This window comes from Stenella coeruleoalba (genome assembly GCF_951394435.1).
Source record: "Stenella coeruleoalba genome assembly, chromosome: X".
In the NCBI taxonomy this organism is placed as follows: domain Eukaryota; kingdom Metazoa; phylum Chordata; class Mammalia; order Artiodactyla; family Delphinidae; genus Stenella; species Stenella coeruleoalba.
Genome location: NC_137152.1, coordinates 23444158 through 23468658, shown reverse-complemented (window position 1 = coordinate 23468658; position 24501 = coordinate 23444158). Strand labels below are relative to the sequence as shown.

The window sequence follows — 24501 nt, the reverse complement described above, 5'->3', positions numbered from 1 at the left end:
ATGAATGTGAATTAACTCAGAAATGATGGCTTATGAGTGATTTTTAAATTTTGTTTATAATTTTTAGTGCTTTCTACCATGAACAGACATTACATTCAGCAACACAAAAAGCTTATTGTCAATTAAACAAGAATTTATTGATTCACTTCTTTTTTCCCACATAGAACCCCTATGATTTCTCTTAGAACTTTGAAATTGCCATTCATTATTTTCAATCAATGGAATAATTCAAGTTGGGTTTGGACTCATTCCTTTCCAACCTTAGTATGATGGTTAATTTTATGTGTCAACTTGACTGGCCATGGGGTAAGGGAATACAGAATGAGTAGTCGAAAAATTTAGTCACAATACCAGCTACGGCCACGTGACCAGTTACAGGCAGGACTGTAATCGTCATGAGCATTTCCTACTTATTTTGCTATGAATATGTTTGTGTGTATGTTTGGTTTCTTTCTGCTTTTTCCTTTACTCTTTTTCTCCCTTATCATGTAACACAAGATACATTGATTTTATATCATAGTATTTAAGTATTGCTAATTTTACATTAATAGCTATAAAATTATGGGATACCAAGGAGAATAAACATCACTCAAGACAACCTCCTCTCCTGGGAAAGAGTAAATTTTCAGTTGTAAGCAGGATAGTTGTATCAGGCTAGGCTGAATTATGACCTTGGTTTGTCTTTATTTGGAGATAAAGTAGGGTTTAAGGAGATGCATATAGGTGCTTAATTGACAAGGGGTGAATTTGTGATGGTTAGTTTTATGTGTCAACTTGACTGGCCACACAGTGCTCAGATTAAACTTTATTTCTGGGTGTATCTATGAGGGTGTTTCAAAATCAGATTAGCATATGAATTAGTGGGCTCAGTAAATTAAATTGCCTTCTCCAATGTGGTTGAGCAGCATCCAATCTCTTGAGGGACTGAATAGAAGAAAAGGCTGGGGAAAGAGTAATTGCACACTTTTTTCCTGTCTCACTGTGCTGGGACATCTCATCTCATTTCTCCAAACCTTTGGACTGGGATTTACTCCTGTTTATCAGGTCTTCACACTAGGCTGAACTGTAGCATCAGCCTTCCTGGGTCTCTAGCTTGCATATAGCATGATTGCATACAGCCTCTATTATCACAGGAGCCAATTTCTTATATCTTACTGCTTCTGTTTCTCTGGAGGAACCTGACAAATACATCTGGTTTTGAGGTAATATAAGTTTTTATTTGCATGTCATTTAAAAAGTTATTTTCATTGATGTGTAATTTACATACAACAAATTTCGCCAATTTTAAGTATTCACTTTGTTGTGTTTTGTCAAAATGTATGTCATTTTATTTGTACTTGTTATTCTTTATGTGCCAAGTTTAAAGTTAGTGTGTGAATAACAACCTCCCCCATCATTACAAGTATAACATTGGAGCCCTCCAATCTCAGATTAGAGAGGATTCCTGTTTCCTCCTCTCTTCTACTCTCTTTTCAACTTCCTTGATATATTTAAGAATCTCCCATGGGGTTTCCAGTATTGTTTGAAGTGCAAGTCCTTTTTTTCCCTTAGTCATTCCTGAAGATGTAACTTGATAAATACACTCTCCACAATGAAGCTGAAGATTTCCAGATGCCATTAGAAGTTAGTTACTTTAAAAGGCACCAGTGTTGGGTAGCAACCTGAAAACCTGGGAACCTACTGTAAGGCTAAGGAGCATAGATAGCCAGTGATATTTCCCCAGACGTGGTACAGCAACATTACAGTTAATAAAACAGATCTGCAATATTCAGTTATTTTGAAGTTCAATGGCGTCAGTCCCCATCCAACCACTCTCCTCATAATCATCCTCCCATCTTCACAAAATCTGAGTGGCCAAGCATGGAGGGGTGGTAATGTAAGTAGCAATTTTTCCTCCTTTTCTGTTTGTTCATGTCTGTTTTCCTCAGACCTAAATTATAAAAATTAGATCACTAGGTAACATTTAACCTAACTCCTGACTTCTGCCCTACTGAATGCATGCAATGCCTTGCCTAACCTGTTGATTCCTTTCCTGGATTAGAAGGAGTAAGAATGAAGAAGTAGTTAAAGAATGACTGACTCTCTACTGCCAGCTTCCCCCTTAGCAAATTTGCAGGCAGACCATGCGGGCAAGATAGTAACCAAAGGAAGATCAGGAGAAGTCAGCAGGTTTGTGTGCAATGGAAAAATGACAAAGAATCTGATCTCCCACCTTAATAATTAACTGAGATTATTTCCCCTTTTCCCTTCAAAAAATTTCCTGGCCGAGCAGAATCTTTGGAGTTGGTTTTGGGACACAAGTCCACCTTCTCCCCAGGTAGCTGGCTCCCTGATTAAAGCAAGTTTTCCTTTTCCAACCAACACTTGTCTCTCGAGTATTGACTTTTTTTTTTTTTTGCGATATGCGGGCCTCTCACTGTTGTGGCCTCTCCCGTTGTGGAGCACAGGCTCCGGACGCGCAGGCTCAGCGGCCATGGCTCACGGGCCTAGCCGCTCTGCGGCATGTGGGATCTTCCCGGACCGGGGCACGAACCTGTGTCCCCTGCATCGGCAGGCGGACTCTCAACCACTGCGCCACCAGGGAAGCCCGACTTTCAGCGGCCATGGCTCACGGGCCCAGCCGCTCCGTGGCATGTGGGATTTTCCCGGACCGGGGCACGAACCCGCGTCCCCCACATCGGCAGGCAGACTCTCAACCACTGCGCCACCAGGGAAGCCTGAGTATTGACTTTTTGAGTGGCAAAGAGCCAAACCTGAGTTTGGTAACAGTAAGACAAACCAGAAACTGAGAAGCTGAAGTTAGAAACCAGAGGTTACCATGAAAATAGAAGCTTCTTTGGAATTCCAGAAATCTTCAGGAAAGTCTATGGCTTACACAAAGTATTGAATGGAAATTGAAGCAATTTTACTGAGATAGCAAGAGGGAAAGTTGAAAAATGGGCCCTTTAGCACCCTGACAATTTGTGAAAAGGCCTGGAGCAGGGGTTACATAAGTATTTTGCTGAGACTTTCAAAAATAAAACCAGGAAGATTGAAAGTATAACATACAATAAGATTGAAGCGAAAAAAAAAAAGCTGCTTAGAAACTTTAACAAGAAATGTAGTTTGCATAGAAATATCTCTAAAAAGAACTTGATTCAGCACAATAGGACAAAGTCACAGGGTTTCCTGAGCACACAGACTATATCAGGGAATAAAAGGTGGGGGGTGGATTGGGGCCAGTGAAACAGAATTATTTGTGAAGTTGAAGCCTTAAAGAAATTTTATTTAGAAAGATTTTTATTATGACAATATATTTAATGTAATACCTTTGAGAGTCCCCTAAATTCATATTTTTGGAAACCTTGAACCTCTCCAAGCATTGGATTATAATCTTTGCTACTTTTCAGGAATAAGCCTAAATTTCCTCTTCTGTAAACTGGGGATAACCACAGTGTTTGCCACAGAGGAATTTCATGAGTATTAAGGGCTTAAATGCATGTAAAGCCCTTAACATGGTGCCTGAGAGATTAAGGGCTAAAGAAATAAATGTGATCTTCTGCTGTTGCTATTCTTTTTTTTATTATCATTAGTGATCTCATTTATCAGTAAAAGCCTTCTTAGAAATTTACATTAGGGTGCTCATTATCTGTGGGTGCAAAAAGTTAAATTAAAGGACCAGGCAAAACATTGCCTGGGTCAATCAATGGAAACCACCTCTTTTCTCCCTCCCTCCTCTGTATTCTATAGTCTACCAAGGTGAGATCACTGGTGCTCATCATGGCGTCCTAAAATGTTAGATCTGGAATAAAATTTTAAAAGAATCCAGGGCAAGGCCAAACCCTGAAAAGTCAGGAAACCTTCCCCAGAATGTATGAGTTGCTGGTGCAGAGTCAGTTAATAGTAGATTTGGGACTGAGGGGAAAAAAAAGAACTCTAATGTCATGATAATTACTCAAACAGATGACAAGATAAAATTATAAGGATTTCAAGGACACTTATGGCTTTCAGGAAAAACAGATGCCTACAAGTAAGGCTGTAGCCTCTAGGTGCCTTACTTTTTTGACACAAAAAGTTTTCATCCTCACACCTGAAGATACAAAGAACAGTAAATCCTATATATATAAAATCCACCTTTCCAACACCATAAATCACTGCCCTCTCTCCTCTCTACTTTCTGTTTTCTCCCAATTGTCAGGCACACACTGACATCAGTATTTAAGTGACACTCCACTATATATATTTAAAAAATATTTTTATCTCAATTTTCAGGGTGCTGATTGATATAGTACTTATTGTTAAAAGGAAATACTGGGACAAATTTCCATCTTCAGTCTTCAGTAATAATCAACTAAATTATTTGAATCAGATATTTAAATATTTTAAAATAACAGTTTATTAACACTTTAGAAACTCAATATACTATTGGTTAATAAGAATTCAAAATGTATAAACTAATGTTTTAACATAATTCATTTTATTCTTGCATCCCACGTTTCCGATGTTAATTTTTATGAAGGGGCATGACCTCTCATGCCATTTTGACTTGACTCACTTAGCAGGGGAGAAGTAACAAAGTGACTGTCCAAAAACTTTGTTTCTATGGAAACAGTTTCTTCCACTTCAGACCCAAAATGAATGGGGAGGATTAGTGGTATTAATATTAATATTCGTAAATGCCAAGTTGAATGTTTCTCCCCCTTCTCACTTTTCTTCCAGTGATATTTAGGGGGTGTGGGCTGTGAAATGGTCTTGCCCCACACCTGACACTGAAGGCTTGAGAGGGAAATAATTTATTGAATGGAGAAAAAGACCTGATGAAAATATGGCACATGAATAAGCTCATTTTAAGATATTTATTTGAACTTTATATTGTACTGTTATATAGTATTTTTTTATACTGGCAATTGACTACTGAAAATGAGACCTTAGAATGTGAATGTGTGACTGGCTTAACAAATCCTCAGAAAGAGACTTTGGAATAGTGTCCCAGAAAATCCCCTTTCCAAATAATGCTGCAGATAAGAAAGGTAACTTTGAATGAGTCATTATGTTTAGTAAGTAGTAATAAGGGTTTTAGAAATTAATGTTAATTGCTTGGTAGTGGCAGTGAATCAGAACCCAGATGATTACAATTTTCCATATATTTTAAACTGAAAATATTGAGTGGGACAAAGTGAAAATGAGTCAATGAGGTAGATGCATGAACCAATGCTCACGCAAGCACACACACACACACACACACACACACACACAAAATCACACAACCAAAACCTTTTCTACATCTTGATATCAGGCACTAAGATCAACATATATAGAGAATAATATAGAATCTTAATATAATAACTCCTATCTAAAATTTTTCAAGACATAATACTTTCTTTTTAATTAGAATGTAGGAGCAGAAAACTTTTTCCTTCTTCCCAGCTAGGTTCTTTGGTTTATTAGAATAATCAAATTGACATAAGACGGATTAGCAGGAGAAGAAAAAAATTTGTACGTACAGGAATCCCAAAGACATGAGACTCAAAGACAGGCGAACAACTGAGGCTTATATGCTATCTTGAGCCAATAAGTGGGATAGGGACCTGGGGCTTCAAAGGGGAGGAGGGCAATTCACAGGAAGATAAGAAGAGCAGATGTTTGGTAATCAGATGTTTGCCCTGCCATGCAGGTAAGTCCTTCAGATAAAAACGTTCTCTCTGAAAATAGCTCTTTTCCTGGACCAAGCTCCCTACCTAAATTATTTTAGGCAGTTGAGGGAGAGGCAAAACCTTTTCCTGAGTCTCCTGGGTCTTAATTATCTTCAGCTCAAAACAATCCACATGTCAAAGTGGCACATTTAGGGGTGGTATATGCTGCTCCCCATCGAGCGTGTAGTATTTACTTCTTACCTTCAACCAGCCTTTTCTTGAGCAAATAAAACAGAACAAACATTACATCTCCACTGGTTTTTCAGGGTAGCCTAACAGTTGTTAAAAAAAAAAAAAAAAGGGAAAAGTCGGTAAATTAGCAAAATGGCAGTTTATTGTTCATTGAAACGACAGTCCAACAAGTGTGACTGTGGTCAGGTGACTCAGGGATCCAGGACTCAAAGTGCATTTGGGGGAATAGAGATGGATTCTCTTTACTATCTTAGTCTGCAAGTGACACATGACATTTCTGCTTTCATTTTTTGGTGAGAACTAAACACACGGCCCTGCCAGTTGCAAGAGGCTGGGACTTACAGTCTATCTTTAAGCCCAGGAAAACCAGGAGAACCAGGTATTGTTTAACACAGTCTCTGTTACATTCACTAAGGAAGTAACAGAGTTCTACAGTTAATTGTTTTTTTTTAGTTTTGTCATTTAAGGCTCATTAAAGTAGCAAACATGTTTTATATTCAGAGAAATGTGACAATAAAAACAAAGTGTTACAAAGAAAAGGATAGTTGTCAGACATATTATTTTCTCCTATAACACTTGTATTGTAAGTTCTGAAGTTCAGCTTTTGAAATTATGTAATCCTACTCATATGACAGTCATAAGGCTTGTCAGCGTAGACGTGTACATCTGGGACTGAATTAAGTAGTCGGTCTTTAACTCAGTTCTGAAAAGTCAAAACAAAACAGCATAGGACATGGTGTTTGGAAACACTGGCTCTGTTGTCTAACAGATCCAGCTCCCCACTCTCTAGTGGCCTTCCGCATGTTAGGCAGCATGTAGCTAGTGTTCTTCCAGCTTTATTCAACTCATATTATTTCACACAAAATATTATAAGAATTTCTTTTTTAATTATATAGGGCCTTCCCATACTGCTGAAATAATTCCCTCTTCTTTTGTAGCTCCATTATCTGCCAATGAGGCTTCCTGAACCTGTTTAATGGCTCAAATGATGCTGCTTCACAACTAAAGGTTGAGTGTGGAGGGATGCCACCTCTTCATGTAGTAGTGTTGTTAGACCACTGTCCTCTGAACTGACAAGGTTACCTCTGATTGGGTGAGATTGTTGACATTTCCACTCTATTATTTACTTGTCATCAGAGGCTCACTGGAAGTCTCAGGCTCTGCCAAACACCAACATACAGTATGAGAAACTACTAATGCCTTTTCCTGTTGCACTGTATGCATGAGCTAGAAATGCCTCATACTGGTCCCATTACGTCTTTTTGTGTGTATATACTGACCGACATATTCAATAAAGACCTACTGGAAGCCTTCTACCTGGAATTAGATTTGGGAGTAAAAAGAATAACTCAAGATTTTTCCCTTGAACTCAGAAAATACATTCAACATTTTCTTGGACCACATCAATCTAGTGTTTAATCTAATCCTGGAAATCCAGTTATGCACAGTCCTCAGAAGCATGAAGTAGACATTTGAAGTAAAACAAAAACAACACCACCACTATCACCACCACCATAATTGTTCGCCTGGTCCTTTCAGTGAGTACAGTAGTAGCTGGTGTAGCACTCATTTCATTCGTACTCATGTCTAGTGTACTTTAAACAGTTACCTTGACATTGACAGAATTCCTGAGCATCCCTACTGAGAGGAACTTTACTCTCTTCTGACTTCTTCTGACTACTGTGGGTTTGCTTATTGAGTTCTCTTCTACTTTTTTCCCCAGGTAAGGTAGATGCTGAGTCATGGCAACATTGCATAGCACTGAATACACTGTATTAACAGTTTAAACTTGAAAGGGCTCACCTTGAAAATATCCTCCGAACTTATCAGTAATATTCCACTTTAGCATGTAAACTTTAGTTTGCAAATAAACGACAACATCCCTCTTTCATATATACTCTCTACGGAAAATTGAGTAATCGCCTTTTCCCCATGAATCCTTGTGGTAAAAAGCACCCCCTCATCCTCAAAGACCTCATCAATATATAGGATAAATTCAGGCAGTAACATAATGTCTACTAAAACTCTCAAAGGCCTTTATGCAGCCTTTGCTTCAAGGATTCTAAAAAGGGTTAAGAATACTGGCTGGTTGTGTTTCCTTTCATTTTGAGTTCCTTTTATATCCTAACACCAGGCTGGCAGATTAGGCTCATATCATACAGAAGGTTGGCAAGGTAGAAGTTATGTTTGACAAAAAATTTGTAATATCCACTGAAGCACACAAGTCAGCAAGAAATTACACATTGTAGTAAGTGAAAAGAAGGAAGGACACCTTATGTTTTTATAGAGATATTGCCTGCACGTGCAGGAAAACTTAGATAAGGTGGTCAGAAAAGGCTTATTTGAAGAGGTCCTTATGATCTGATATTTGAATTAGAATGACTAACCCCTGCACAGTGCTGGGCAAGCAGCATATTTCAAACAGAGGGAATAATAAGTACAAAAATACTGACATGGAAAAGCATTTGCCATGTTCAAAGAATACATGTGAGTAATGTGATTGAAGTACACTGAGAGGAGAATGGTGTGAAATGTGTTGGAGGACATATACTAGAACCAGGGAAACGGCGAAATACTTTGTACTTCATTCTGAGTTAAATAAGAAGCCATTCAATATTTAATTAAGGGAATGTCATATCAGATATTTATTTCAAGACATTACTGCATTTGCTGTATGGAGATTGAATGGAATTTGAGCAAGTGTAGGCACAGGAGTGTTATTTCAGTAGTCTGAGTGGTAGATAATGGCATCCAGAATAAGTGAGTTTTCAGTGGAGATAAAGAGACGTGGATGGATTTGAAATATGTTTTAGAGATAAAAGTCATGGAGCTTGCTGATAAATTGAATGCAGGATGCAAGGAGTAAGGAATGAGGACCAATGAAGGATAGTACCCAGCATTTTTATTTGTTTGTTTTTGTTTTGTTTTGTACTTGTCTCTTGTGCTGAGTGAAATTTTGGTGCAGTTTAATATTATTGTGGAAAATCAAAGAGAAATATTTGGGGCCAGGGCAGTGGGTATCAAAAGCTCTTGAGAGGCAGAGTAAGCATCTGAGTTGACACATCTAGCAGGCCATTTGACATACAAGTCTGGAACTCAGGAGAGTGGTTTGTAAGAGATAAAAAAATATGGAGTCCTAAGAATGTAGATGATATTTAAAACATTGGTACTGGATGAGCTCATGTAGATTGAGATTGGAGATAGAGAATAGAAAGGAGAGAACACCCTGAGGAATTATTTCAATATTTAAAGTTTGAATACAAGAGGCACAAATGATATAGAATAAAGCATGGCCAGTGATATATAAGTAAATGTGGTAGCAAAAATGCTAACAGAAGAGGATATTTATAAAAAAGGAGAAGGTGAATTGTGGCAGTGTTAGCTAAGAAGTGGAGTAACACAAGAACAGAGAAGAATATTAAATTTTGGAAACAAAGAGGACACTGGCAACTTTGTACAGAGCAGCTTCAGTAGGAAGGTAGTATTATAAGTCACACTAGAGTGGGTTGACTAAAGTGGGAGTTAACACAATACAAAAATAATACAGTTGAATTAAATTTTGTCTAAAATCAAAAGACAAATAAATGACAGAGGATGTAGTAAATTACATTGATTCATTAATAAAGATGATAAAAAACTTGAAAATAGCACAAAAATATGAGTGTGTGTCCTTTCAGTAACATACTAGAGTACTGTCTAACAGGACACCCCAGATATCATTTAATTCTCTGGGTAAATGTATTTTTATCGACACACTAATTACTGTTGTTTGTGGATAGACTCTGTGAAGTTGTGGATAGCCTCTGTGAAGTTAAATGCTAATTTGTAGAGCTTTATCTGATAGAGATGCAAATGATTTCCTTCTGGTAGAAACAAACCAGTGATTGTGTTGTCCTGTAGGACAAAACTAATTTTGTATCTAATATAGCAATCTTATTCTAAAAGTCTTTCTTCAGTGTCAACAAATACTGTTCCTCAAATGTTCTTTGAACCAGCTTTATCGTTCTGCTGATTGACTCTTTAATGAGTTTAATACATTTTTAACAATTTATTTATTTATTTTTGGCTGCGTTGGGTCTTCGTTGCTGTGCGCGGGCTTTCTCTAGTTGCGGAGAGAGGGGCCTACTCTTCGTTGCGGTGCGTGGGCTTTTCTCATTGCGGTGGCTTCTCTTATTGTGGAGCACGGGCTCTAGGCACACGGGCTTCAGTAGTTGTGGCTCATGGGCTCTAGGGTGCAGGATCTGTAGTTGTGGTGCATGGGCTTAGTTGCTCCGTGGCAGGTGGGATCTTCCCGGACCAGGGCTCGAACCCCTGTCCTGTGCATTGGCAGGCAGATTCTTAACCACTGAGCCACCAGGGAAGACCCCTAATAAATTTTTAACGTGTTTATTTACATTTGTTTGATGCATTAGTTTTCCTGGGCTGCCGTAACAAAATACAATACCAGAGACTAGGTAGCTTAAATAACAGAGAATGATTTTCTCACAGTTATGGAGGCTAGAAGTACAAGATCAAGGTGTTGGCAAGTTTGGTTTCTTTTGAAGCCTCTCTCTTTGGATTGTAGATAGCTATCTTCTTGCTTGGTCCTCACTTGGCCCTTCCTCTGTGTGTGTGCATCTCTGGTGTAGCTCTGTGTGTCCAAATTTCTTCTTCTCATAAATACACCAGTCAGATTGGATTGGAGCCACCCTAATGGCCTCAGTTTACCTTAATCACCTCTTCAAAGGCCCTTGGTCCAAAGACAGTCACATTTTGAGGGGTTAGGGCTTCAAGACATGAATTTTGGCAGGATATAATTCATCCCATCACATATAAGAATATTTTTAACATGTTTTTAACTTTTTTCAAATTATACTTTGGTAGTTTTAGTGGTCCCACAAATAAATATTTCAAGTGTTCTTTCTTTATCCTCTCTTTTAAAAATTATGCTTTGACAGACTATTTCAAATCTTATGTTGCTCATTTCCATCAAATACATGCAAAATAAAATTTGATGTTAGTTGCAGGTTGAGGCTCTCTGGGAAGTAGAAGTTGAGATGGAGTTAAGAGTCAAAATGTTTATTGTAGAGTAACAGATGGGGAAAGAAAAGGGAGGAAGTAGGATTAGACAGAAGGAGCTGTCAGAACATGATTCAAACCTGACAAAATTTCAAATAGCTCAACTGGGAGCTCCAGAGTAAAGATTGCTCATTAAGGAGATCCACACTAGGAGGCTGGCTAGGCCCTTGGACTATAAACTTGCTCCATCATTGCTCAACTGCACTAAAAGATCATAACCTTGGCTCACAAGTAAACACGGACCCTGATGAAGCTAACAGCTGGGGGTTGTCAACTAATCACAATCCTTGGAGCTGGGCAGCAAGCTCTTTCTTGAAGAGTGATCTGAGTGGTGTATCTCTGAGTCTGCCACAAAGTTTAAGTCATAAACATTTAATAGATATATGAAAAAAGACAGGAATATAAGTCAATTCAAATATCTAAGCAATAGCAATGACTGATGTTTTTGACCACTTGCCATACGCCAGACACTATTTAGCACTTCATAGCATTATCTACTTTTCCCCCATCTTCCTCAGCACAAAGAGGAGAAAATTTATAAATATACAAAATGAGTCTTTCTATTGTCAATGATTTTAGTTCTCATATGTGGGCACTAAGAAACATTAACTACAAACAGCATTGTTCAGAAAGGAATATCATATGTTTATTGCAGCATATGCTGATTTAAAAAGATTCAATTACTGTGAGAGTCATTTATTTAGAATAATATTCTAGCATAAAAATAGTACAAAATTCCAAAAAGAAATTAATGCATGCCATTTAATAATCTCCCCAAAAGCCAAATTTATTAAAGGATATGCATGCTTAGATGCACGTACAGTTTTTAGTACTGGGCTACAAACATTTCCCTTTTGCACCTACTGATCAGTAGGCTTTTACAGATTTTCAAATAAACTAAAAATTAAAGTTTCAAAGGTTTTAAAGAGAGTGGCATTTGCAACTCGTTCAGAGCTTAAATTTCCATTTTTAACTTTTTCATTTTCAATACAAGTCATTTTTTCCTAAGGTAAATATACAAGAAAGGAATAGAGTAATTAGGTGGAAAAACATATTTATGGGCTAAGGAATTAGATTGATGTCCATAATACTGCTAGCTATCCAAAAGAAAAAAAAAAGTGGTTGAATCAAAAGTCCAAAGCTTGTACACTAAACAGGATACTATCTATAAAGCTGACCATCACCTTAAGCAGTTAAATTTTGAAATTTCCTAGGTCTGCTTATGTTCTTAAAAATAACTCAAAATTAGATAATTTATATGTAGACTCAATCTTAATAAACAAAATTCATAATAGTAAAATTTGTAAATATGATTAGACAATTTAAAAAACAAAAATAAGGAAAAAGGAAATTTCTATAAAAATTTAAATTTATAGTCTACATTGATTAAGGTTTCCAAAATGCTTTATCTCGGTTTAGAAACTTAACCCTCCATTTTGCTGAATGATTACCTTGAAAAAATTCATTTAAACGATGAATAATTATTAAATGAAATTCTTCATCATTAGAAAAACTTATTTTATATGGTACAGAATCTACCTTTAATTTCCCTCTGTTTCTCTAAATTGTCGCTGTGGTAAGACTTGTCAGCTAGAGAACAGTATGTTCACTGGCAACTTATCTTCGGCTATCTTTTTAATTAGTCTCCGGAGTGAAAATTTCCAGAATGTTCATATGCCTCTTCAAACACAAGTTTTAAGCACAACTTTGCTCCACATACAATTTTTTCCGGCACATTAGTCTTGTGCTATGAAATTTCCTCAAAACACTAATTAAGTTGATTTTGCAGCCCTAAGCTTCTTTAAACAGGAAATACTGTTAAGTCTTATTTATCTGCTCTCCATATTACACTAGGTAATATATATCAAATTAAAAGTTTTCAAATATCTAATTCTCCTGCCTTCTTAAGAACCACCTCCCCAAACACAAGCAGTTTTGTCCTGCAGTGGTCCCTAGTTACATAAAGTATAGTAAAATGTTTATTCTCCTTAGCATGGCATGCATTGACTTCTAAGGTCTGGTCTCTCTGCCTATCTTTCCAGATTTCACTCTCAATACTTTTGTCTCATAATTTAAACACTAGCAAAAGCAATGGTAATGCCTCTCTTCTAGTTCACCATCTCTACTCACCCTTCTTACTCTTTTCTAAGGGCCAGTGTCCTTTTATTTTCTCTGTGTTGCATTCTTTGCACGCCTCTGTAATTTCACTCTTCTCATTTTATTTTGATTACTTATGCCTACATATTAGTTTGCTTCAATAGGGCCTATGTTATAGATATCTCTGCATCTGAATTTCAAGCTCTGACCGTTCACTTATATGATATTTTTCTTCCAAATTCACAATAACCAGAATAATACTTTTAAGAGTTCATGTATATTTTTCCACATAGGCACAGCCTAATATACTGATATCAGAGTGCTCAGAATTTACAATGAGTAAGGTCATAGTGAATATATCAAATTAAGTCAGTCTTTCTCTTTATTTCCTTTGCATAAGGCAACTTTCTCCTAATATTGAGAGAGAGAGAGAGGGAGAGAGAGAGAGGGAGAAAGAGAGAGAGGGAGGGACTTTAACGAAAGTTTCCTTTAATGAAAAGGAAAAGAAAAATTTAGTACTTTTTCCCCCCATTAACCGCCTGCTGATGGTTGGAATTGTGTGTACAATATATTTACTCCCTCTGTTTTTCTAATGCTGGGCTTTGCCTATCAGGCCTTTTTAGAATTCCTATTAAAGAGCAACTCTATTTACTTCCTGTATTAGCAACCTAATGTATCTTATCTTGTCAGGTGCTGAGCATGGAATAGGTTGTATTTCTAAACACATTACTATTGAATTCTGGCTTCTTTGAAATCTTCCTCTAATGCTCTAAATCTGCTCTGCTGTTTTGCTCTTGTATTTTTGCTTACACCTTTGTGTTGTAGTTGGATCCTCATTTAGCTTTCCTCCACTAGACTATTTTTCTGTGCTAAAGCTTCTCTTGATTTTGGTAACTTGGAGAAAATACTGTGAAGCTAGATTTATATTTTTCTATTTATAAAATCATACTATCTGCATTATAACTGCTTTATTCTATTAATTTTTGACTGATGATAATAGATTAATGAGAAACACTGAATCGGATAGTTGTGCTACATGAATAACCAACTCAAAGTTAATGGCTTAAAATAATCATTTACTATTAGAATTCTCTGGGGGTTATCTGGTTTAGGTTAGACCCAGAGGGGTGGCCCTGCAGTTGGATTCCTTTATGTATCTGTAGGTTGGATGGTTCACTCTACTTTAGCTTGGGAGCCAAGAAGCTGTTGTGAAGGTCAGTTCCATGTGCCTTGAATCCATGAATTTTGAGCAACCCTAGCTAATTCAACCCCACCGGATCTAACTGAAGACTGTATCAGTTTGGGTCCTCTGAGAAGCAGACCATAAGATGGTACTGGACGCACAAGAGATTTATTAAGAGAAATGCTTCTGAAGGATAAAGGAGAATGGGCACAGGGCCAGACTGGGAGAGACTTCAGATTACAGTGTAGGACTGACCCCTGTGAAAGGAGAAAAAAACAGAAGGAGGATTTGGTAGAAAGAGCCTTTGGGCTGCAGTGCTGATTTGAGAGTCTTGGCCAGATGGATGGGGAGTTCAAGAACACGGATGCCCATTAGAGGAGTCCCATGTTGTGCAGGGATGTTTTGGCTCTTGTATAGTCATTGTGTTCAGCCACTGGCTGGCACTGGCCTGAGGAGAGTATAGCCTTCGCAAGAATGCAGAGGTAGATCCAAAGGGTGTGTCAGTGGGAGGTTTTCAGCTAATTCCTCTTCTCATTTCAAGTTCTCTTTTGAAGGGAAATTTGAGTAGAACTCTTTCCAGAAAATCAACACTACAATCTACTTTAATCAATCAATTACAGACTAATGGATTCATTCTGTATTATCTAGAGTGTAAACTTATACTTTTTTTTTTTTTTTTTTTTGCAGTACGCGGGCCTCTCACTGTTGTGGCCTCTCCCGTTGCGGAGCACAGGCTCCAGGCGCGCAGGCTCAGCGGCCATGGCTCACGGGCCCAGCCGCTCCGCGGCATGTGGGATCTTCCCGGACCGGGGTACAAACCCGTGTCCCTTGCATTGGCAAGCGGACTCTCAACCACTGTGCCACCAGGGAAGCCCTAAACTTACACTTCTTCATTAATAAAACCATAAGAGGAAGAGAATAATTTTTTTCTTGGAGAACCACTCAATGAATTTCTTTCCTCTATGTGTTCTTAACTGGTAAGTTAAAAATAAGCAACCCACAATAGTCAACACAATACTGAAGGAGAACAATGTTAGAAGACTGACACTGCCCAATTTTAAGACCAACGAAACCTATAGTAATCAAGATACTATGGTATTGGTGAAAGAGCAAACAAATATATCAATGGAGCAGAATAGATATCTCCAAAATACACCCCAAAATATAGTCAACTGATCTTTGACAAAAGAGAAAGAGCAATCCTATGGAGAAAGAACAGTCTTTTCAACAAATGATACTGAAAGAACAAGACATCCTCATGCAAAAATTAAATCTATACATACACCTTACACATTTAGAAGAATTAACTCAAAGTGGATCATAGACCTCAATGTAAAATGCAAAAGTATAGAACTTTTAGAATACAGCACAGCAGAAAATCTAGGTGACCTTGGGTTTGATGATAAATTTTTAAATACAACACTGAAAGCGTGGTTCACAGAAGAGAAAAAATGGACAAGTTGGACTTCATTGAAATTAAAATGTTCTGCTCTGTGAAAGACACTGTTAAGACAAGCTACTGACTTAGAGAAAATCTTTGCAAAACATATATCTGATAAAGGATTTGTATCCAAAACATACAATGAACTCTTAAAACTCAGATATAAGCCAACAAATAACCCAATTAAAAATGTCAAAAGATCTGAATAGACACTTTACCATGTAAGTTAAACAAAGAGTAAATACGCAAATGAGAATATACTCAACGTCATATGTTATTAGGGAATTGCAAATTAAAAAATGAGATAATACTACATGCCTATTAGAATGGTTAAAATAAAAATTAAAAAAAACCCAAATCTGATAATACCAAATGCTGGTGAGGATGTAGAGCAACAGTAACTCTCATTCATTGGCTGGTAGAAATGCAAAATGGTACAGCCACTTTGGAAGATAGTTAGGCAGTCTGGAAGACAGTTAGGCAGTTACAAAGCTAAACATAGTCTTATCAAACAATCCAATAATCACACTGCTGGGTATTTATAAAAATGAGTTCAAAACTTATGTTCACATAAAAACTTTTACATTAATGTTTATAGTAGCTTTATTCATAATTAACAATAACAGGAAGCAACAAAGATGTCCCTCAATAGGTGAACAAATAAAACTGTAGTATACCCATACAGTGGAATATTATTCAGCACTAAAAAGAAATGAGCTATCAAGCCATAAAAAGACATGCAGGAAGCTTAAAGGTTATTGCTAAGTGAAAGATGTCAGTCTGAAAAGGCTACATACAGGCATACCTCATTTTATTGTGCTTATATTTACTATGCTTTGCAATATTGCATTTTTTAAAAATTGAAGGCCTGTGGCAACCCTGAGTTGAGTAAGTCTCTTAGCATTTGCTCACTTCATGGCTCTGTGTCACATTTTGGCAGTTCTCACAATATTTCAATTTTTTTCATTATTATTTGCCATGGTGATTTGTGATCAGTGATCTTTGATGTTACTCTTGCAAAAAGATTACAATGGGGAAGGGATGAAGAGGTCAAGCACAGGGGATCTTTATAGGAATGAAACTATTCTGTGATTCAACTATTGTGTATGAAACTGTAATGGTGGTTGAATGATATTATGCATTTGTTGAAACCCATAGAATTGTACAATACAAGGAGTGAACCCTCATGTAAACTATGTTTTTTATTTAATAATAATGTATCCATATTGGTTTATCAGTTTTAACAAATGCACCACACTAATTCAGGATGTTAATAATAATAGAAAACGGGGGGAGGATTTTTAAAAATTGTACTAACCGCTCAACTTTTTTGTGAACTGCTGTAAAAAAAAACTAAAATTCTATTAATCTAAAAATATAATCAGGCTCCCTGACTTCAGACTATACTACAAAGCTACAGTTATCAAGACGGTATGGTACTGGCACAAAAACAGAAAGATAGATCAATGGAACAGGATAGAAAGTGCAGAGATAAACCCATGCACATATGGACACCTTATCTTTGATAAAGGTGGCAGGAATGTACAGTAGAGAAAGGACAGCCTCTTCAATAAGTGGTGCTGGGAAAACTGGACAGGTACATGTAAAAGTATGAGATTAGATCACTCCCTAACACCATACACAAAAATAAGCTCAAAATGGATTAAAGACCTAAATATAAGGCCAGAAACTATCAAACTCTTAGAGGAAAACATAGGCAGAACACTCCAGGACATAAATCACAGCAAGATCCTTTCTGACCCACCTCCTAGAGAAATGGAAATAAAAACAAAAATAAACAAATGGGACCTAATGAAACTTCAAAGCTTTTGCACAGCAAAGGAAACCATACACAAGACCAAAAGACAACCCTCAGAATGGGAGAAAATATTTGCAAATGAAGTAACCGACAAAGGATTAATCTCCAAAATTTACAAGCAGCTCATGCAGCTCAATAATAAAAAAACAAACAACCCAATCCAAAAATGGGCAGAAGACCTAAATAGACATTTCTCCAAAAAAGATATACAGACTGCCAACAAACACATGAAAGAATGCTCAACATCATTAATCATTAGAGAAATGCAAATTAAAACTACAATGAGATATCATCTCACACCAGTCAGAATGGCCATCATCAAAAAATCTAGAAACAATAAATGCTGGAGAGGGTGTGGAGAAAAGGGAACACTCTTGCACTGCTGGCGGGAATGTGAATTGGTTCAGCCACTATGGAGAACAGTACAGAGGTTCCTTAAAAAGCTACAAATAGAACTACCATATGACCCAGCAATCCCACCACTGGGCATATACCCTGAGAAAACAGAAATTCAAAAAGAGTCATGTACCAAAATGTTCATTGCAGCTCTATTTACAATAGCCCGGAGATGGAAACAACCTAGGTGCCCATCATCGGATGAATGGGTAAAGAAGATGTGGCACATATATACAATGGAATATTACTCAGCCATAAAAAGAAACGAAATTGAGCTATTTGTAATGAGGTGGATAGACCTAGAGTCTGTCATACAGAGAGAAGTAAGTCAGAAAGAAAAAGACAAATACCGTATGCTAACACATATATATGGAATTTAAGAAAAAAAAATGTCATGAAGAACCTAGGGGTAAGGCAGGAATAAAGACGCAGACCTCCTAGAGAACGGACTTGAGGTTATGGGGAGGGGGAAGGGTGAGCTGTGACAGGGCGAGAGAGAGTCATGGACATATACACACTAACAAACGTAGTAAGGTAGATAGCTAGTTGGAAGTAGCCGCATGGCACAGGGATATTGGCTTGGTGCTTTGTGACAGCCTGGAGGGGTGGGATAGGGAGGGTGGGAGGGAGGGAGACGCAAGAGGGAAGAGATATGGGAACATATGTATATGTATAACTGATTCACTTTGTTATAAAGCAGAAACTAACACACCATTGTAAAGCAATTATACCCCAATAAAGATGTTAAAAAAAAATATATATATAACAATCTCAGAATTCACCTATTCATATTGTAGTGATCTTTGTTTTCCCTTTGACAGATTTTAGAAAGACAAATTGCCTTCCTGATTCTGCCTCTTGCTGGTTACATGACCTTAGCTGCTTCTCTGAACCTCAGTTTTCTCATATGTGAAATAGGGTTAACAATACCAAACATGTAATGCAGTGAGGATTCCTAGCTGGAGGAACATGTGCATGGGATCCTCAATACATGTCCCTTCCTCCTTGTTTTTCAAATACTCATTCTCCTGTTACTAAAGGGTGACAAACTGGCTGAAACATCCCTTGCATGCTTTCTCCTTGCACGATGTTTATTCCATCACCCACTCCCCTTTCCCCATCATCACTCAAATTTCTCCGTTTTACTCTTCCCTCTTCTATTTCTTCAGACCCCAGAGCACAACTTAGAAAATAGCTAGAGGGTTCACAACAAGATAGGGGTGAGTTGTTCAGCATTACAATAAGAAATTCTTTTTGTTGAATTGTTGAGGTAGTGACTGCACCCTAGCCTTAGCTCCACGAGAGGTCCTAAAAATAATCATGAATAAAACATGATTCCTGCCTTTAAGTAATTCACAGAGAAAAAGAGGAGATGCATGTGAAGGAACCATACTGATACAGTTATCAACACCCCAGTGTGAATTCATTTTAGATACTTTTCTCAGACTTTATTGAAGAAGGAGAGGTGGCCCCAGCATCAGAATGCTGGGAATTAGATTGGGGAGTTAGATTGGCACCAGAATGCTGGGAATTAAAGGGAGGTGGGGGATTGGAGAAATTGGTGTTCAGTAACACTAAATAACACTCCATTTATTTTGAATTTAGAGTACTTGAAAGCAAATACCCTCCTCCCCAAATCCTGTTTTCCTATTGCACTGCAAAAGGCAACTATCAAACACTTCTATCAGTGGAAATCAGGAAAAAGGAATTATTCAAGTACAATAACCATTGAACAAAATTTGAGTTTTTAATAATTTCATGCTGTGTATAAGAAACTAATTTTGGTCATATTGCTGTACAAAATTAACATTCCTAGAGTTTGTCTGAGCTTTATATTTCTCTTGCATGCACAATTTTTTCCCCCATAATGACACCATTTTATTTAATCCCTAGAAGGGTGTATGAAGTGGCAATATTGTCATCCCATTGCACAGATGAGGTAACTGAGTCACAGAGAAGCTAAGATGCAGAATCAAGTTCTGAACCTTAACTATTCTGCTTCTTGCTAAGCACCGTGGTGCAGGGACCCTGTTGGAGTGTCGTTCTGGAGGCTGTTGTCCCCACGACCAGGTGTGGAGCCTGTCGCAGAGAAGCAGGTTGAATAAACCAGAGTCCTGGGAGGCTGGGCAGGGGCAGACCAGCAGACATGGTGCCCTGCTGTTTGGCTCTCCCACACTCTGGACCTGTAGGAGGGACCCAGATCCCAATCCATCACTGTTCCCCAAAGCAGCCCAGATCCTGCCCCCTTGGGGAAAGAGCACCAGAACAGGCCTCAAGGGGAGCTGCATGAACACATTTTGATTATGGATTCCAAAGAAAAGTTAATGATTTTGTTTTTGTCTTACTTTTCCCTAATTTAGATGTTACTTACAATCAAACCATATGACATCACAACTTGTGAGACTAAAATTTACTTTAATGTAGCTTTCCTTTTCAGTAATTTTACTAATAAATTATAGTTTCCAGCATTATTTTGATTCTTTTCATCCATGAAAGTGGAGAGTCACAGGATTTTCCCAAGATTAATGGTACCTATAGAATTTGAAGGTAAAAAGATTTCCAGGGATAATGAGTTTACCTGCATTTTTGATATTCTAAGTATACTTTTCATAATATTTATATTCATTAATTTCATAATTTAATTAATTCAATAAATAGAGTACATATTACAAGGTAATACCCACAATTCTAGGCATGGATGGTTCCATGTTCCTGAAATCCTCTTCAGAAAAGTTATAGGTAATATTAACTGGATATATATGATATTAGCTCCTTGTCTGGGTAATATGATATAAAGCTAGATCCATCAAATGTAATTCTAATCCTGCTCTCCATATTATCCCAGCTCCCCTTTTTAACATAGCAAACTATTTTTCATGTTGTTTTATATTGTTCCAAAGTCAAAGAGGTCAAAAAAGTATCCAAAAATCCCATGAAATTAGATCTCCCTTCCAGAGATGTTTACTAAACATCAACTTGGCATTCATGACTTTAAAACTCTTGAAAGGTATCACAGAATTAAAATTACCATGAAAATATTACCAGCAGCATACATTTTTCTAAGGCAGTACTTTTCATCACCTTTATGTCCAATGAATTTTTACTGTTTCTCACTATGTCTTAAACTCTTAGTGTTTTACATAGTAATTCTGTCTTTGAATATAAAAATAACTTATTTCAATGTAGAGACTTTTACAAAGAACAATACAGTGAATGCTAGTATTATGTATTAGACCAGAATCTGTATATTCTTACACTGAATTTAGATATGCTTATAAATCTATTACTTCAGAGATTATAATTTTTACAATGACAGTGAACACTCACTAGTGGGTACAAATAGAGAGGGTATGTTATAAAGAATAAAACTCACAATTTCACAGAAGAATTTAGATTTCCTTCAATGAGTATATCAGCAATCAAATATAGAAATGACTTTACCAACAACAGTAGTACACTTTGGGTGAAGAGAAAAGCAAGTGTGTCCCAAATGCCTTAGGAGAACATTAATAGCATCATTACAAATGCCAGATACTCACTGTGACATCAATTTTTACACATATTTGAAATTCACTGACCTGTGTGACCTCAAAGTTTCCAAATATTTAAGTTGTATCTGGTAAAGTAACTATCATAATAATACTTACCTTGGCCCTCCTACGGATAGTCTCTGTTTCAGGATTAAAGCATAATCATTTTATTAATGTTAACTGACTAAAATGCAAATAGTCAATAGGGGAAGATGATATTGGCTTAAATGATTCTGAAGATCATCAGTTGAGCTTGGCAATGTGGTATAATTTAAAAAGAAGTCATATCTGGCTCTGTCATCAGGTAAAAAAACTCCTTTTCAGGAAAAAGAACATTGTTGGATGACCTGACATTTAAGACCATGAATATATATAGTCCATTTAACCTCCTTTTAAAATTTTAAAAAATATTTCCTTTTGGTGAAAATAATACTTGCTACTGAGTAGAAAGCATTTAAACATGAAAGTGCTATGTTATGTAACAGTGGTGTTTTAAAAGTATTCCAGCACGTTATTTTGTTTTCTCTCACTGTGTTTTCTGCTCTTCGCCTCTATTTTCTAATTGTTGATCACTATTTTAAAGATTCTCTCATTCCTTCTTTCTTTGTTCTCAAGATCACTCTCCTTTATTTTCAGATATTATTTCTAGCTTGATATTGAAGTCCACTTTATTTCAGGCAACTAACTGAAGATGAAGTCAAATAAGAAAAACAAAAAAGCAAAAAACACCTCATCAAGTAACTCCTGGACTGGGCAGGCCTCACTTCAGAATGCTATTCATTCTTTCTCGGTTTAAGAGAAACTGGTCAAAGCAGAGATATTAGGTCCTGCTATTTATACTTCTTATTGCATACCCCTCTCACATCCAAAGGCAGCTATACCATAAAGGTTAAGTAATGCCTGGTAAGAAATATTTCCCTCTGTTAGCATTTTAAACTGTGCAATTTAATAGAATGTGAAGATTAAGAGGTATATGATATAGAGTAAAAGACAGGAACAACTTTGATAGGTTATGTGCTATTTGAAATAACAGGAGAGCAAAATTTAAAAGGAAGCGGAAAAGCCATTTGGTTACAAAAAAGCACGGAAAAACACTCAAAGTGAAGCATAGATGCCAAGAGGGAGAAAGAAAGCCAACCGCTGCCATGTTTCCTGGTTAAACCAACCTCGTTCTAGTTTTAGTTCATGGGCATCCCCACAATAATTCTTTCTGCTGAGCTAAACTAAGTGAGTTCCTGCTGTTTGCATCACAGTCATCATTAATTCTTCTCCCTTTTACCCTACATCTAGTTTGTATCCTTCAAAATATTTATAGAATTGGAAATGGTCTCACAGCATCCAAATGACCACTGATCAAAGAACCATCATCTCTGAATTACAACATAGCCTCCTTGTTGCCCTGTTTCTGCCGTTGCCCCATTAAAGTCTATTCTCCAACAGGAGCCAGAGAGATATTTATAAATGCATGACAGATGATGGCATTTCTCTGTTCATTGCCTACAATGGTTTCCCATCTCACTCAGAGTAAAAGTGAAAATGCTTACAAAGTCCTACATGACCTGCCTCATCCTGCCTCCTGTGACCTTATCTTCAGCTCTCTACACCTGTCCCACTCCATTCCATTGCACTGGCCTCCTTACTCTTCCAGGAATCTCACCACATGTTTCTGTGTCAGTTATTTGCACCTGTTCCCTCTGCCTAGAAATCTTTTCTCCTAGATATCTACTTGGTTCTCTCACTTCCTATCACTTTGAGAAGTTTCAGCTTGCTCTTCACAGCACTCCCTGTTCCCTTCATCCTGTCATTATTTTTATAAGAATTATTACAACCTGATGTAGCACATGTTAATTTATTATGTTTGTGGTCTGTCCTCTCCTACTAGAATAGAAGTTCCATGACGGACAGTGATTTTTTTTTCTACTGAATCCCTAGTGCCTAAAACAGTAATGGGTACTTATAAAAGACTGAATATTTGTTAGATTAATTAATTAATACATAAAATTAGATATCATAATTATATGATTAGAATCATAGAACTTCACATAGAAAGAATGTATGATAATTAGAAAAACATAGGAAAAGAAAAGAGAACATTAATAAGCAGATGGAGATGCATTGGATATCTAGAAAACTGATGGTAAAATTTAGTTGTCATTGTGAAGATAAAAGTGCACATAAAAATAAAATGTGCACTTTTATCTTCACAATGACAACTAAATTTTACCATCAGTTTTCTAGAGATCCAATGCAAATATCAGGAATAAGGAGCAAAATATGTGAGAATTAAAAGGAAATGACATTTAATAATGATGATTCATTTAAAATGTGATAGTATAATATTTGTTTTTATTAGAATTTTTGTTATAAATCCAAGAAATAAAAATACGAAATGGAAGAAGAAATGTGGAATGTATGACAGATAAAAATTGTATTAATCAAATACTATGTTTTCCTAGTTTTATCACCTAACACTTCCTAATTCATAAATTTTGACTCTATTTTATGTATATTTTAAGTTGTAAGTAAGTTTGATAAAAAATTATGACTAAGGAAATATATATTACACTATTAGCACACTGTTGGCAGAAAATAAATATTTGGACAAAAAGTGTATTGCTTTTCAAATAATTTCCTTAGAGGAAGTACAGTGTTACCACTGAAAATTAAAATACTGATCTAGGTGAATTGACATATTGCTTCCATGTCTGACTTCTAAGATTCTAATGCTTTTACTACTTATGTGCCTTTGTTCTAAGATATTTGATGCTCAGGAGTGTATATTAAAAACAGATTCTACCATGTAGTTTAGGATAAAGACAAGTGATCACAAGACATATTATAACACCATTACTCATATATTTTCCAGGTACTGAGAAGAATTTGTAGTCATCAATTCTTCCCTCCCTCCTTTCTCTTTCCATCTCATTATTTTTTCAACAAGTTTTTGAGGGCTTATAATGTACCAATACACCAGGACAAAAATTCAAAATCCCTGGCCTTAAGACAAACCAGTCATCTTTTCTTCTTCCCTTTTTCATTCCCTCCTTTTCGTCCCTTCTTTCTGCCTCTCTCTTTTAATTATACAAGTACTACAGGAGTATCCATTCTTCCCC

At 36.8% G+C, this 24501-nt stretch overlaps 1 protein-coding gene across 10 annotated transcripts in view; it reads right to left on the bottom strand.

The window, feature by feature from the left end:
* DMD (dystrophin) overlaps positions 1 to 24501 on the bottom strand; it is a 2843071-nt gene that overhangs the window by 2598750 nt on the left and 219820 nt on the right. The window contains exon 1 of one of the 10 annotated variants that reach the window (XM_079909739.1): positions 5874 to 5937. The exons of the other annotated variants lie outside the window; for them this stretch is intronic. The gene's annotated coding sequence lies outside the window, so the exon portion shown is untranslated. Of the gene's footprint in view, positions 1 to 5873; positions 5938 to 24501 lie in introns of those variants that run through there. 10 annotated transcript variants of the gene reach the window in all.